Source organism: Acanthopagrus latus, chromosome 23, assembly GCF_904848185.1.
Source record: "Acanthopagrus latus isolate v.2019 chromosome 23, fAcaLat1.1, whole genome shotgun sequence".
Taxonomy (NCBI): Eukaryota; Metazoa; Chordata; class Actinopteri; order Spariformes; family Sparidae; genus Acanthopagrus; species Acanthopagrus latus.
The window spans coordinates 11,009,308-11,024,242 of NC_051061.1; the positions used below are offsets into that span (position 1 = coordinate 11,009,308).

The 14,935-nt window shown below is 42.1% G+C and overlaps 1 protein-coding gene across 2 annotated transcripts in view; it reads right to left on the reverse strand.

Annotated features, from left to right (window-relative positions):
• LOC119014422 (protein phosphatase 1 regulatory subunit 29) overlaps window positions 1-14,935 on the reverse strand; it is a 63,329-nt gene that overhangs the window by 28,138 nt on the left and 20,256 nt on the right. For both annotated transcript variants that reach the window (XM_037089584.1, XM_037089585.1), the window contains exon 2: window positions 13,165-13,384. The gene's annotated coding sequence lies outside the window, so the exon portion shown is untranslated. The remainder of the gene's footprint in view (window positions 1-13,164; window positions 13,385-14,935) is intronic.

The window sequence follows — 14,935 nt, forward strand, 5'->3', positions numbered from 1 at the left end:
GCACACGGGTTCCAAGTTTAGCAAAAGCGCACCGTATAATGTGCTTAATTAACGTGGCCGAAGTTAGCGGCTTTTCTATAAGTGTGTGTGTGCCCATAGGATTGGATTTGAATCAGGTATTGAGCTGCGCACCAATGTGTCTCATAATTACATATGTATTTTAAAAAAAAGAATAACGGTGTGTTGAGGTTAAGGTCCCAGCTGTTTTAAGACAAAACAGTTCAAATTCTCTGATTCCAGCTTGTCAAATGCAGAGATTTTCTTGTTTCTTCACTACTGTAAACTAAATATCTTTGGGCTATGGACAGAACAAGGCAATTGAGGACATCGTGCAGGACATGCAAGGATCCCCAATGTTCCCAAAAGACGCAGCAAAAGTGCCCTCTCGAATGCCCCTATGGTAGATCAGAATCAGAATACTTTACGATGCCCTCTCTGGTGCCCTTCCAGTGGACAAAACACAGTAAAGTGCCCTCGTTTCACTATAAACGACTTCCTTCATACTGGTGCACCATGGTAAACAGGTGGTGCCCTTTTCATTCATTTTTTTCGCCCCTGCCCCTCAAACATCTACCAGTGGTTTGGAGAGTATATTATGTAACTAAACAGGCTGGCTGGAGGATAGTGTCCTGTTACCATGGCTGAAACCATTTGCCAAAGCACAAATTAAAGATCTCGCAGGCTCCCGCTGGAGCAGCCTACAATGAATCGGGCAGGAATGCGCAATGTCTGTTTCGGTCCAAGCACAAAAATGATGGTCTTATGTTATCCTGGTCTGATAGGATAGGACAATGAATTTAGACATTCGAGAATTTGAAATACTGATCGTGACTACATTTGATGAAGTGTGGGCCTCAGAACCAGCCACCCAGAGCATCAAACAACAAAACGTCTGCTCTTTCTCTCCAACTTCTTCCTTTCCTTGACTTGGGGTAAGTTTTTGAGTTTGGACTGTCTTTGAAGCAACCTTTAGTTCTTCCCACCTATTTACCAACCCATACAGCGTGTAGTGTGTGCTAAGTAGCTAATGGGTCACTCTCATTCTAGGCTACCTAGATAACATAACCCTGACATGCTTCCCAAGTTTAAAATAACACAGGGCTAGGTCTCAGACGACACACTGTTCCTCATTCAGTGCTCCAGATTCGTCTTCTTGGTGGTGGATGTGTGTGTGCAGCAGTGGTGGCGGCGAAAGTCCGTGTTCGCGCACGCGTGCGTGTGAGCATCTTAATTGAGACTCGGTCGTACACACAGCCACACAAATTATGTCCCAGTAATAACTTCCTGTAACTATTCTAAAAATACTGTGCATCCAAACTTTTTTTTTTTTTTTTTTTAAATGGCACAGTTGCTTATTTGAGCAGACGGCTGCAGCTGAGAGTGGCATGAAAATCAGCACGGAGCAAAAGGTTGGATGAAATACGGCGTCGCTTGGGAGTTGAACTCAAAATAAGTAAGTGGCACCTCAGTTCAGTTCTTCACAGAGATCACCACATTCTCGTGAGCACCTGATCATCTGGTATTTGTACACTGAGTTAAGTCGCTCACTTGTTTGTTTACTGAGAACTTCGGTACAGCGGCCCTGAGTCCTGTATTATTTAAGATTTCTGCAAGTATCAGGCGTAACGTGAATAGACAGTCGCTAGTTCAAAGGGGTTCTTCTGTGCTCAAATAAGCTGCAATTTGTCTCATAGTCATCCTTTTTGCAAGTTGTAGGCTGAGCATGCGGCGTATTTGTGCAGATCAAATGGAATGAGAGGAACAAAACGAATCACAGAACATCTGAGAGTGACGTCAGACTGCCACTCGTGTCGCAAGCAGGATGAAATATCCTGCAGAGCTGTGAGACTATAAGCAGTGCCTGCTGTTCAAACAGATGCCAGATAAAAAGAAAAATCAGCAAACTGTTGTTATAGCATCACTTCAATTTAATTGAACACATATACACAGTATAACACAACAATTGTCACAACAGTGACACTGAATAATCAAGTCTGATGACTGCTGAGGCCTTTTTGCAGTGTTGGAAAAAAAAAAAGTCAGATGAAAATTTTAAGATGGGGTTCATCATCAAAGATGTTTCAGAACTGTTAAATGGAACTATGTGAGTTATATCTTTCATTATTACAGCAATGGGCGTCAAATGACTGTAACCGATCTAGGAGGTTTTGAAAGGATACTAAAAGGAAAGCAGCAAACTTTATTCAAACTTTGAGATTCCCTCAGAATTAGCAGTGTTGGACCTCTCTCTAAACTGCCTTTTTTATTACAGTAGTTTCAAGTAGCCTAAAAGTAGCTTCTCAGTCGATATCTTATATAATACCCCTATCCTGATTAACTTCTATCAGGTTTCGTATCAATCCATTGGGAACTGACTGTTGCTCTCTTCAGTGCAAAACATATCATCCCTTTATTAGAAGAATCTAGACCGTAGGAACAATAATACTTAAACTGTGTGTGCACAGAACGAAGAACAACAAAGAACAAAATATGTCAGATAGCCCCACAGCTGTAAACTGGCAGAAAAGAGGTTTCCAGCAGTTGTACATTAATGACACCTTCAGAATTCTCTGATATTAGTGATGCTGTAGATTGGTGCTACATCTTCGACTGTACAGGTGCCCAAAGTGTCAGTGAAACCTCACTGAAACAGAAATAGCTTGAATGACCAACCACAGAATATTTCCAATCCCTACAGTGGATGGAAGCTGAACAGTCCTCCAACAAAATCTATGTGAACAAGGAGTTACTGGACTTGGTCATGGAAAGATTACAGAACGGGCCAAACGGGCACAGGCCCAGGAGCCCACAGAGTCAGCTTCTGTTTGACGTGACAACACATTTCTTGTCGGAGAGTCAATAAAACTACCAAAAAGAAATGTAAAACTGACAACAATGACAGGAAACACAACTAAACACAGATGCGACAAAGACTACAAAGAAATCCAACAAACAGATGCAAAGCGCCTACATAACAACAAAGACATGTAAAACAACTACTAAGAATATGACAAAATGCAAAATGATAACAAAGAGATGCAAAACAACTACAAAGACATGACAAACAACTACGACTACAAAGAGATGCAAAACAACTACAAAGACATGAAAAACAACTACGACTACAAAGAGAAGCAAAACAACTATAAAGACATGAAAAACAACTACGACTACAAAGAGAAGCAAAACAACTTCAAAGACATGAAAAACAACAACAAAGACTACAAAGACATGGAAAACAACTACAAAACGATGCAGCACACCAGCAAAAAGATCCAAACTGACTACAGAGAGACACAAAACTACCACAAAGAGACACACAATATAATTGTTGTTTCCCCCTTTTTTTTGTCTCCTTCGGTTGGGTTGGTTTTTGCTCCCATGACATGTAGGGTGGGTGGGGGTGGCTCTTACATGCCTGTGCCAGGACCCCCATAAGCCATCCTTGTATATGGTCATAATCTCGAAGCATACACCCCATCCCCCACAGACCTGCCTCTTTCTTCTGAGAATAGTAAACATTACAGATTACATGGAAAGGTCATTGCGCTCATGAAATATATATATGTACTAGATACACAGTAAAAATACACTCACACAAATACACTTCTCCCCGGTGCGAGAAGTATCCCCCATGAAAAACTGACACTCAAAACCCTCAAAGAAAAAAAACCAAGCTGAGCGTGGATGCACAGAGTCACTGTGAGAGAATAGTCTGAACAATGTTTCAGTCTATCTTTGATCACACTTCTCAAAGACACTTCTTCCTCTGCCTCCACCCTTTGACTGTCAATCATTACATTTTTTTTTTTTTTTTTTATCTTCTTGAGCTGCACTTATGTTGTTGCTTCTGGATTAGGGTTGTTTTGCACACATACCGATCTGATTACAGCACCAGATAGGTCAGCTTATGCAACACGTATGGCTCGCTGCATACGGGCCACGTCTCGTTCTCTCTGCTGTTTTCTCCTTCCTGTGTTCTCCCACTCGCTCGGTTTGTAGGGTATCCCTTGGGTGCAGCAGCAATACCACACTGTATTTAGTTTAAGGACCAGAACAAGAAGAACCACGTCGCTATACATATTGCTCTGGATGTTACCAAACTGGTCATGTAGGCTCATGTTTCGCCCACTTTAAGACAAACAGGGGTTGTATAACTGCATGTTTTTAACCCATTTTAAACTAACCAGCTCTCTTTCTATTAATGACTTGTTAGGGGCCTCCTTTCCCAATTTCCTCTGTGAGCTAGAAAACTATGTTTTCATCTGGTGGAGAGCAGGGTCTTGTTAATGTCATCGAAGATTAGCACAGATAAAATGAGGCTTGTGTAACTCCTACTTCCCTCTGTCTTTCTCATACTTAAATGTTCTCCACTTGTGCCAATGCTATCGAGGCCGTGATGTCTTTTCGTGTTTCCTCTGTTCTTATTTATCTTTTTCCCCTTTTATTGTCTCAATTACCTCCTCTTCCCCACACCCGTTGTGTCACTTCTCTTCTCTCTGCATATATTTCCTGCATGAGTAACTTAGACGTCTGATAGTTGCTCAGATAGTTATTGTCTGTCATGGGATATACTGTAACTTGAGAGCCATCTTGGACTGTCTTTGTCTTCTGCTGAAATGTGACTGCAGTTACAGTTATAATTGCGATTTATCTTCATTTTTTTTTTTTTTTCCTTTTTCTGTCACTGCTGGCACTCTCGCGCGCACGAGGCACTGATAATTACTTCAAGGATGGAGCTTCATTAGCCAACAGACCTGGCAAGCGGATTAACACTTCAAAGAGTGGAGAAGAGAGAACGAGGGAGGACGTTGGGAGCCAGAAAAAGTGCAAGGTGATGTTAAAAAAGATGAATTTAAGCGGGTGAAAGAGAATCAGGCCGGAGCAAAACATGAAACATGACATAACGTGAAAGAGAGGTGTCACTCTCTTTCCAGTTTCCCTGTGACGTCTTCAGTGCACGTCCGCCTCTGTGTCACCGGGCTTATCTGAGTATGTGTGCACCATACCGTCTGCTCTGCCTTCCTGAATGCACCCATGCAAGTAAAAGCACATCGCGTGGCAGCTAGACTCAAAGCATAAGCTCGCTAATGGCGCAAGCGCTGAACCAAAGGAGGAGAGGGCCGGGGTGACGTAACCTAATATGAGCAGGATTAGCAAAATGCTAGACACAGCACACTGGCACACTGACTGCCACCGCAAACAAAAAAAAAAAAAAAAAAAAGGAGTAGGAGTGGCAGAAACACAGCGAGAGAGAGAAAGATGAGAAATATCGAAAGCTAAGTGTTTATTAGTTTATTTTTGTATGACCAGCCACTGTCTTTCACAGACAGATGGAAGGGAGTGAAAATATAGGCACCCTATTAGCAAGAAAGCTAGAGAGACGGTGAAATAGGTGACAGACAGAAGTACAGAGTCGTGAGTGTGGATAGGTGGATTTCACTGGGTCTTTCTGCTCTCTGCTCTACATCTCGTTCTCCTCCATTATTGCCGAATTTTAATCAAAGCTGAGACTTGCGCGTGTAAACTGACCGGTACTGAATGAAAGACAAGACAGCGGAAAGTATTGTACACTTTGTTTGCCATAATACAATATACAAAGTTTAACACGCAGCCAGAAACGTCATGATTTAAGTATAACGTCAGTGAGCGTCTAATAATAACCAGATAACTACAATTTTTTTTTTATGTATCCTTGTACTTCTTAGTAGGTTTAATCCTCATGTGTCATGTTTTTGTTTGCACTTTCTGTCTTTGTCTTTTCCCACCCCTTTTCTCCTGCTCACCTGTGTTTCATTTGCCCATAACTCTTTTTGTATCTTCTCATCTGTTCCCAGTCTTGTTTTCTTGTTTTCATACTCGTGTTTTGCCTGCGTCGCAGCCTGTGTTCCTTATGTCTGCCCGATTTGTGTTTGTTTAGTTTTGCTCTCTTGTATTCTTGCTTTGTTGCCTTTATTGCCTGCCTTTTGTTTTTGTGGATGTCAGGGTGAAACGAGATGGGAAAAAGACAAAGGCAAGAAGCGTAAAAACAAACTATGACACGTGAGGATGAAACCTACAAAATAAAATGAGGCGCGCAAAGCCACTAACATCTGAATCAGGACTTGATTATAGATCTAAATGTGTGGACAGATAGTGGCAAAAGACCATCAGCATCTTAGGATAGAATAGGATAATTCCGCCTGGGAGCCCAAAAGGGGTTGAATTTCCACTGCAATTTGAATATAGATGGAGCACATAACCTCCTACGAACAAGAATGCAGATTTAAGTGCAGTTTAACCTCTGAGATCTCTCAAACATGCACATCTCTGAGTCATTTCCTTTGGATGATGAAAATAAACAGCGGTTTGGTCGGATGTATGCACGTTGACAAATTGAGGTTATTAACAAATAGTCTTGCACGGTAAATAAACCTCAGTAGCAACTGAACTCAAAGGTCATATTGATTACAATTTTATGTGGACAAAAAAACTTACAATATATCTACAGAGCTTCTAGAAACATGCAGAACATGCATCTATTTTCCTTAACGACGTTATCATTAATTCAATTAAGGATTTTAAAATGATTGTTTTGTTTATCTCCGTGTAAGACGGTTGGTTCAAGCTTCTAACAAGGTTTGTCAGCCAATAGTATAACATAATAATAATAATAATATAACATCACATGGTATCTGTGTTTCGTCAGCGATCAATAGTCTGTTAGTTGGTAGTTTGTTGGGGGGGAGTCAAAATGGGTACTGTAGCAATAGAGTTGCATAGTATACGTCCTAATGTTAGCTAGCTTTAGCAATGTTAGCTTGGCAAACTGGGACCACTTAAGGATGTAGGCAGGTCGTCTACTAATTTGAGCGTAGCTGGGTTGAATCCCGACTCACCCAGCAAGTGTCCTTGAGCAAAATACTGAACCTCAAATTGCTCCTGATGAGCAGAATCCATCATCAGTGTGTGTGTGTGTGTGTGTGTGTGTGTGTGTGTGTGTGTGTGTGTGTGTTTGTGTGTGAATGGGTGAATCTGACAAGTGTTGTAAAGGGTTTTTAGTTGTCAGTAGACTGGAAAAGTGCTATAGAAATGCAAGTCCATTTACTATTTACAGCTGCAATGAAAGGAGTGCAACGGAGCACCACATTTAGTGGCTGAATATTCATCAGTAACACCTTCGGAAACATTAGAATTCTGCAAAAGAAAAAAGAATGAAATAAGCCAAATAAACTGGGTATCAAAAGGTAATTGATGGGTGCCGTTTGCTTCCCAGCTACCGTAATGCACGTTCACTGATGGCAATCAAAGCTAAACCGAGTTGCAGCAACTCTTAGCCGTTATTGAAGTCGAAAAAGTGCCCTCATGGGACATATTACAGCCACTTTGACAACTGCGGCGATGGTAAAAGCCAAGTAATAAAAGTTTTGGTGGATATCAGTCAAAATAAGCTCAGAACTCATCAGTAAAACATGTCACAGTCTTGATGAGACTCAAGCTGTGAGGTAATTTAATGCGTCTTCCCTTCAGCCCTTCATTGGCAGCACCCACACAGACAAGACTCCAGACAATGCTGACACACACACTCTCTCTCTCTCGCTCACGCACACACACACACACACACACACACACAGACTTTCCATTTATCACTTCCGGACTGCTCTGCACTCACACATGGTTGTCACACACACAGAGATAGCCAGACACAAACATACACAAAGTCTCAGTTCTAGGCTGCCACCCAATCGATAATCCCATTATAGCTGAAAAGGCTCTTTTATTTGTTCTGATTGAGTTTTGTGGGGGGGAGAAGAGGCACGGCTCATAATTAAAGCGGGATTTGCTAGATTGATGGTTAAATGGGCTGGATCGGAATGTGAGCAGACACTTGGGCTGTGGCACATGAGACAACATTGCGATAAACTATCCATCCCATGAAGACGCTGGCTTGCATTTTAACTTCCTTCACCCCTTACCGCCCTGCGCCGTCGGTTCCTCTTCTTCTCAGCAGCACTGTATGTCTTGAGCTCCCCTCGATCGCAGTGAAGATGTGTGTGCAGGTTTGATTATTTGTTTGTGAGGTAAGGTGGAAATTGGTTTCGAGGTGTATTTACAGGCTCAACGTGTAAATAAGGCCCAGCTGTCAGAGGGTTAGCCTGCTCCAAACAAATAGGAGGCAGCAGATCAGCTGAGAAGGTAACCGCTAACTGCTGCTCTCTGTACTTTTTGCTGTAGCTGTCTCTGGCTGCAACAAGCTGCTATTAGCTAGTTATCACCGTTGACACAGCTGGACAGTAACCGAACACAGCCTCTGAGAAAGACGGACAACTTGGAATACGAGTGATTTACTTTGACCAGAGTTTCTAATCTGGGGATGAGAAGACAGGTGCTAATTATGAGGCAATTAATCTTGCCTTAAATCAGAAAAAGAGAGTAAACTTAATGTTAACAAAATATTTTCTGTTAAATTAGGAAAATAAGTGTTGAACAACACACACACACACAAAAAAAAAAAAAAAAAAAAAAGATCAACTTTCCTGTTTTGGTTGCCTTAATGAGAATAAACATGCAGTGAGTACTGCGTGTTCCACTGTGTTGGTGTGCAACAGTTCCCTCATGCATTCGCTGCCTGTCACCGGTCAGGTTGTCACTGCCATTGTTTTAACCATGGCACCATGGGTTTAGCGATACAGTACATTAAACATACAACCACACCAAAAGCAAGCAGCTGAGGCTCTACTAGTTCAGTCAGTTTGGTCAGTTAAAGGTCGCAGTCATCATACGGATGAACCGTCTCAAAAAGTTTATAGACTGAGAAGAAAGAGCTTTTGTTTTCTTCCTCTTTAAATAGTCAAACAGAAGCAACCACTAATGCCACATATCTCAAATATTGGCCAAAAAACTGTAGCTTGATTGCTCTACAGCATTTCAATGTTTGCGATGAACCTTTCAGAATGTCAAAACATATTCTGTGCCGAACTGTAGTTAACCTTTTCCTGTTGCCGGACGTTAAAGCTAAAGCTGGAAGGCGCAATCTCATGACATAATACAGGTTTAATATGCGTGTCAACGTGTCCTTTCCATTTGTACAGATGCTGCTGTTTCTGAAAAAAAAAAAAGAAACGGTTCCACCAATTCCCTGACAACTGGGAAAGCCTGAAAAATCCAAAGCTCTTTTACCTGTCTCCTCAATTTCCTGCCTTGTTTGTGGAAAACAGACACCTCTCTCCATGAAACAACAGGGCATAAAGCATCCGACACATGCACGTTAAAAACGCAGCGGCAGCCCAGGAGCACAGCCAACATGTGACTGGAAGCAGCCGCATGCAAACACCTGAAGTGTTCACATGGTTTAGCAATGCTGCTAATGTCTGTGACAAGGGCAGACTTAACGTATCCCTAAATCTCATCAAGTAGGTCAATAATTGCCTCCCTTAACTGCGCGTTAGAGTTAATAGTTTCTCTGTTGGTTTTTTTTTTAAACTGAGACAATATTACCAATATTATCTCCTGAGCATTCTTGGAATGATTTCAGTGCCTTTGGCTCACGGCAATCATCGCGTAGTCTTACTCTACATTCCCCATGTCTCTTTAATACCCCCTGTATGCTGTGGCCTACTCATCCTGTAACGATGTGGTTTGGATAATCACCGGCTGTTGTTGGTTTGTGAATCAAAAGCTGTGTTTCAACAAAAGGATCAGAACGCCTCTATTTGTGCTCCTGTCAGACTCGAAAAGCATATAACGAGGCCCTCCGGAGGACCTATGCTTCCGTAACTGACTGGACCAAAGTGATTTGAAATGACTGATATGCCAGTGCCATCGACAGAGACCCCCCGAGAGTTTCACAAGTGGGCTAAAAAAGCCTTTAAATATCACTGTGCACCACCGTATCACTGTGTAACCGTGTGACGAACCGTACACATTTCCACAGGGTCATGGTAACTCATTAATCAGGTCACAGCCGATTTTAAATGACGTACATTCACATGGCATAACACATCATATTTACTCAGAGACAACCGCGAGAGACAGAGGGGGGAAGGTCTCATTTTCCACTTTACAATCCATAATATATTCATATCTCAATTAGTAAAGCTGTTATTACTGCTGCAGCAGATGTATCCCCCCCCCTCCTCCCGTCTCTCCCACAGCATCTCTCCCCCTCCCTCGGCCCGTCAACTCAGCTCAGCATATAACTCCGGCTCTCAGATCGCTGGCACAGGTTGGGTCCTAGACACTTGTCAGACCTCCTGACACAGAACGAACCTCACAGACCTCTCAGGTTGGCTGAATCTGGATCAGTGGCTATTCCCAGGCCGAGGACTAAATATGGTGAAGTTGCCTTCCAGGCCTGACAAATGTGGGACAAATTGCCCGAGGGGCTAACACTTGAGACAGTGTCAACTACTTTTAAATCCACCCTACATGCCTGTTGACCGTTGCTTTTAATCGTTCTTATTCTATATCCAACCTTTAGTTGATATTGTTTTGTTTTTTTATTTTGTGTGCTTTTAATCGATCTTTTTTTACTGTTTTAGCTTAGCTTTGTTATGCTGTTTGCTTTCATTGTTTCATTCTAAATGTATCTCTGTGCCTACTTTTATGGTTTTATAATTCATTTCCTGTGATTTCGCCCGTGTTATCCGTAAAGCACTCTGGGTTGCCTCGGGGTATGAAATGTGCTATATGAATACATTTCCCTTCCCTTGTCTTCACTTGCCTTCTGTGTGAAGTCACTGTCCTGTTACTTTCATTTTTTGAGGGCTGACCTTGGCTCTTTCTTGTCCCCCTTCCAGTGACTGGGTGGTTTTGTCATGCCACAGCATGGACGAGCGTATCAGCCCTTCAGCTAGTGACCCCTGCCTACAGCAGAGTTAGGGAAGGAGACTGCCAATGTCTTACGTGTGATAAACATCCCCTCCAGCCTTGTTTGATTGATGTCCACGTTTGAACCTTTCAGCAGAGAGCCTCAAATTCGAAGTGACTGGTGCTGCACGGAAGGAGTCACATGAGTTTATGTCCAACGCACACTTGAAGCCATGTCTGACATTGAGGGAGAGGAATCGCTGTGTGCACATTATTATATTTTAGAAAAGTCCACTGTCACAGCTTAACAGAATAAAGAGGCGAAGGAGGCATCAGTTGACTAAATATGACAAGCTTCAAATCAGGTGTTTGTTGCAGCCACCGTCCGCCAGCTTCCATTCTGTTTGCCTCATTTATTGGTTGTAACTTAGCTCCACGGCGACATAATAAAGGTCAAATCTGCATTTCGACTGCGAGTGGCACTGCTGAGCCTCTGAAAGTGATCTGAACATAAACAACAAAACATATTTTGATTCAGAGACGGGAAGAGATAATTCAAATTCAACCCTGCAGGCGTAATTGCTGCTTGCAGTCGAGATTGCATGACTAATTTAGATATATATTTTTTTAAGATTTATTCGCAAAGAGGAGACTATAGTAAATGGGCACTCGTATAAGACGCCACTGTGCATGCATATGTTTGAAAATGTGTACTGTTTAGCTGATAGATTTAGCCTTTACTGCCTCCATATTTGGACTATACATTGGTTAATTATAGTCACAGTGTAGTGGATGCAGTTAACTTGATTACAACTGTGTTAGCGGTGATGTGGCGTCACTTCCAGCTGGTTGTCACAATTTCATAAACAATACACAACAAAGTCGTGTTCACTTCAGTGTTATACTAACTATACATCAGTGTGATGTACTGCACACGGCTCCTGAGTCAGATACTACAAATACCATATATCTACTTTTATTCTGTTCTTTTTTTTTTTCTTCTATTCTCTTTCGTCCAGGCTTGCCTTTATTTTCATGTATTCACTTTTATCACAAAAGTTCAAATCAGACAACAGCTGACTGTGAATGAATTCTACACCCTACAAATACTATGAAAGGATCTACTTTCAACATACGAGGTGAGGATTTGGAGCATCAATGGTTGCATATACTATTACTTAACCTTCAAAGACAGACGGTTAAAAAAAAAGGAGGGGGGGTTTCTCAGCGTTACAGCGGATTCGCACACGTCTTGTTTGGACATTCAGGGGCTCCGTAGTGAACATAATTACGCCGTCATGCTCTGCAGCAGTGATTCGTTGAGCAAAAGGCTCATAGCTTCTTCCCCTGGCCCAACTAGACTGAAACTTATGGTTCTCCTGAATCAAATGATGTATGGCACTTGATGCCGGCTGATAGAGTAGGGCAGCAAAAACAAAATTAATACAGGACAGTCACGTTCCCAAAAAGTGTTAAAACATCATCCTAAAATATTGATTTTTGTTTATGACATTTTTAGTTTGATTCTTGTTTTTTATGGCGCTGCTCATGCTTCCAAGTGCATCTTTTGATACATCTGACAGTGATTACATGTGTAACCTCCCTTCTTTTGTGATTCCTTATTGTCAGGAACACCGAGTCTGTTCCTGACAATAGCAATTAACATAATGACACATGATCACAGCATATTTCATGAATATGAAGGTGGATAAACCAAGCTTTGTTCTGCTTTAAATTCGTCGCAGAGTAGCGAGATTTTCCTCAACACTAGCGCGGTAGGCGGAGAGGGAACGGAGATGAAATAATTACAACAATTACTTCTTTTTATCCCTTTACTTTCCGTACCCCTGCCCGACACACACACACAGAAGGAATATAACAGCTGAGGTAAGTGAAGTACTGTCAGCGCTAATGACAGTGTTGCCAGTAAAATACGTGCAGTAAAAGCAGGGAAGATGGCATTATACACGCCAGCGAAGACACTGATTAAGGCTTTCACCCCTTTGCTAAACGGCGCGCCACAGGCCTCGCGCATACTCACGCACATGCACTGAAGGAACACAGTTTGACACACACAAATGGAAACACACATTCGGCGAGAAAGCTGAGGCTACTGTAAGGCAAAGCACTTGTGTCCTACAGTGAAAGTGTTGCTGCATACACGTGGTTAAATAATTACTGGTATGTGGTTTGTGTACGTGTATTTGACACTGCAGGTGCATAAATGTCAGACGTGCTGGTTGTGTCCGCGGGAAAACACACAGTCTCACACAAACACAGCCATTAGTCATACAAAGGAGTCCATGTTGGAAACACTGAACCTCAGCTCAATACACAATAAGAAATAAATTATCTTTGCGAAAAATAACCTCCTACCTGATTCCTCTCGCCGGTGCCTCCTCACACTCCTCGGCTATCTTTAACGAGACACAAAAGTGCTCTTTCTTCAGCGCTCTGTATCCTTTATGAAGATTTTCTAGTGAGCGTTGCTCCGAAGGTTGGCAGGCTGTTGAGGTTGGGCAGAATAATAGTTTTCTTGCTCTTCTTGGATGCGCAGTGGGTCCTCAGTGATTCTGGCAGGGAGACAAAACTGGGCCTGGAGTTGAAATAAAGAAAAAAAAAAGAGAGAAAGAGAAAAAGATGCTTAAAAATAAAAAAAAAAAACCCTAGAGGAATTTGACATTACTGGGTATCGTGCAATACAAAAGGGATATAAACACATTGAAAATTCAGACAAAACATTTCTAAATTACTGCACATCAGCGCAAAATCTAGGCAGCACTTCATTCTCCTACTGTCTTAAATGCTCTACTTTAGCTGCTGTCTCTTTAAGGGCCCCCCTCCTAAATACCCAGTCTCCTCTGATTGGTCAGCTCGTACACGCATGACTCATTGCCATGAAAACCATCAAGCAGCTGTGCTTTATCAATACTTGTATGCCAAACTAACAGTGTGACACAGTGATGTAGTGTGATGTCAAAAAGTCACAGAATTGAGGGCGGGGCTACTGATGAGGTGTTTCAGGAGCAGTGTTTTCTGTGGGAGAGCGGAGCTTCTGTTGGTTGACATGCACAAGGAAAGTCTCCTTAAAGACTTTTACTCGTCGTGAGGTATTTACAGAGCGAGTGTGGTACTAGCAAATGGTCTGATTACTTTGCCACTGTGTTAAACCAGCAAATCTGACCGAGAAACTGAAATTCAGGTTTGATATGTAAACAGCAATCATGCTAATAATCACATTTAAATGGGTCCTTACATGTCTAAAGGAATCCCAAACAAAAAAGGCCATTACGTTAAGTGTTAAAAAGAAATACCTTCTGCTAGAAAATATGTATAATTTAGATTGAGGCGAATAGAAGAAAATAACGGTAAATAATGCATCACTCGGCATGAAAGGATTTCAAAAGAAAATGGAAAAGGCAGGGGAGTGGCAGTGTGGATGAATAGAGCTGAGACAACAGTCAGACGGAGAGAAAAAAGGTGAGAAGGGAAGAGGGAAGTAGAGGGGGAGAGTTTTCAGGGGCATACAGATTTTCCTCTGCATTGAGACTGTGAAGAAATGCGCAACGGGCGCATGACAAGCATGACAAATAATACAGCTGAGACCAGAAAAAGCCATCTATCTATCTATCTATCTATCTATCTATCTATCTATCTATCTATCTATCTATCTATCTATCTATCTTTTTTTCGGCTGTGCTTCACTTAAATTAACACTATCGAGGCAGATAAGCAGGGTGACAATAATGGCTAATGATGCATGAGAGAGGTGCAAGGTGACAGATGGCTTGGTCTGTAAGTGGCACTATATACAGTATAATGAGATGCCACCTATCCTTCTGTTACAGTCACAGAGCAGGACACCTGTCACAGCACACCTGAGGCCGACAGCACACAACACATCACCTATCTATAAATAATTTGCACACATAACTGTCGGAGAAACTGACACATACAGCTCCCTTTTCTCTCTTTCTCTCTATTGGTCCCGCTCCTCTCTGCCTCTCTTTATTTCTCTCGCTCTCACTCTCGCTCTCTCTCTCTCTCCCTCCAGTATACTTTCACCCACTCCCTGGCACACACACACACACACACGCACGCGCACACACACACACTAGCATCGACATACCCACACAGACAGTCTAAA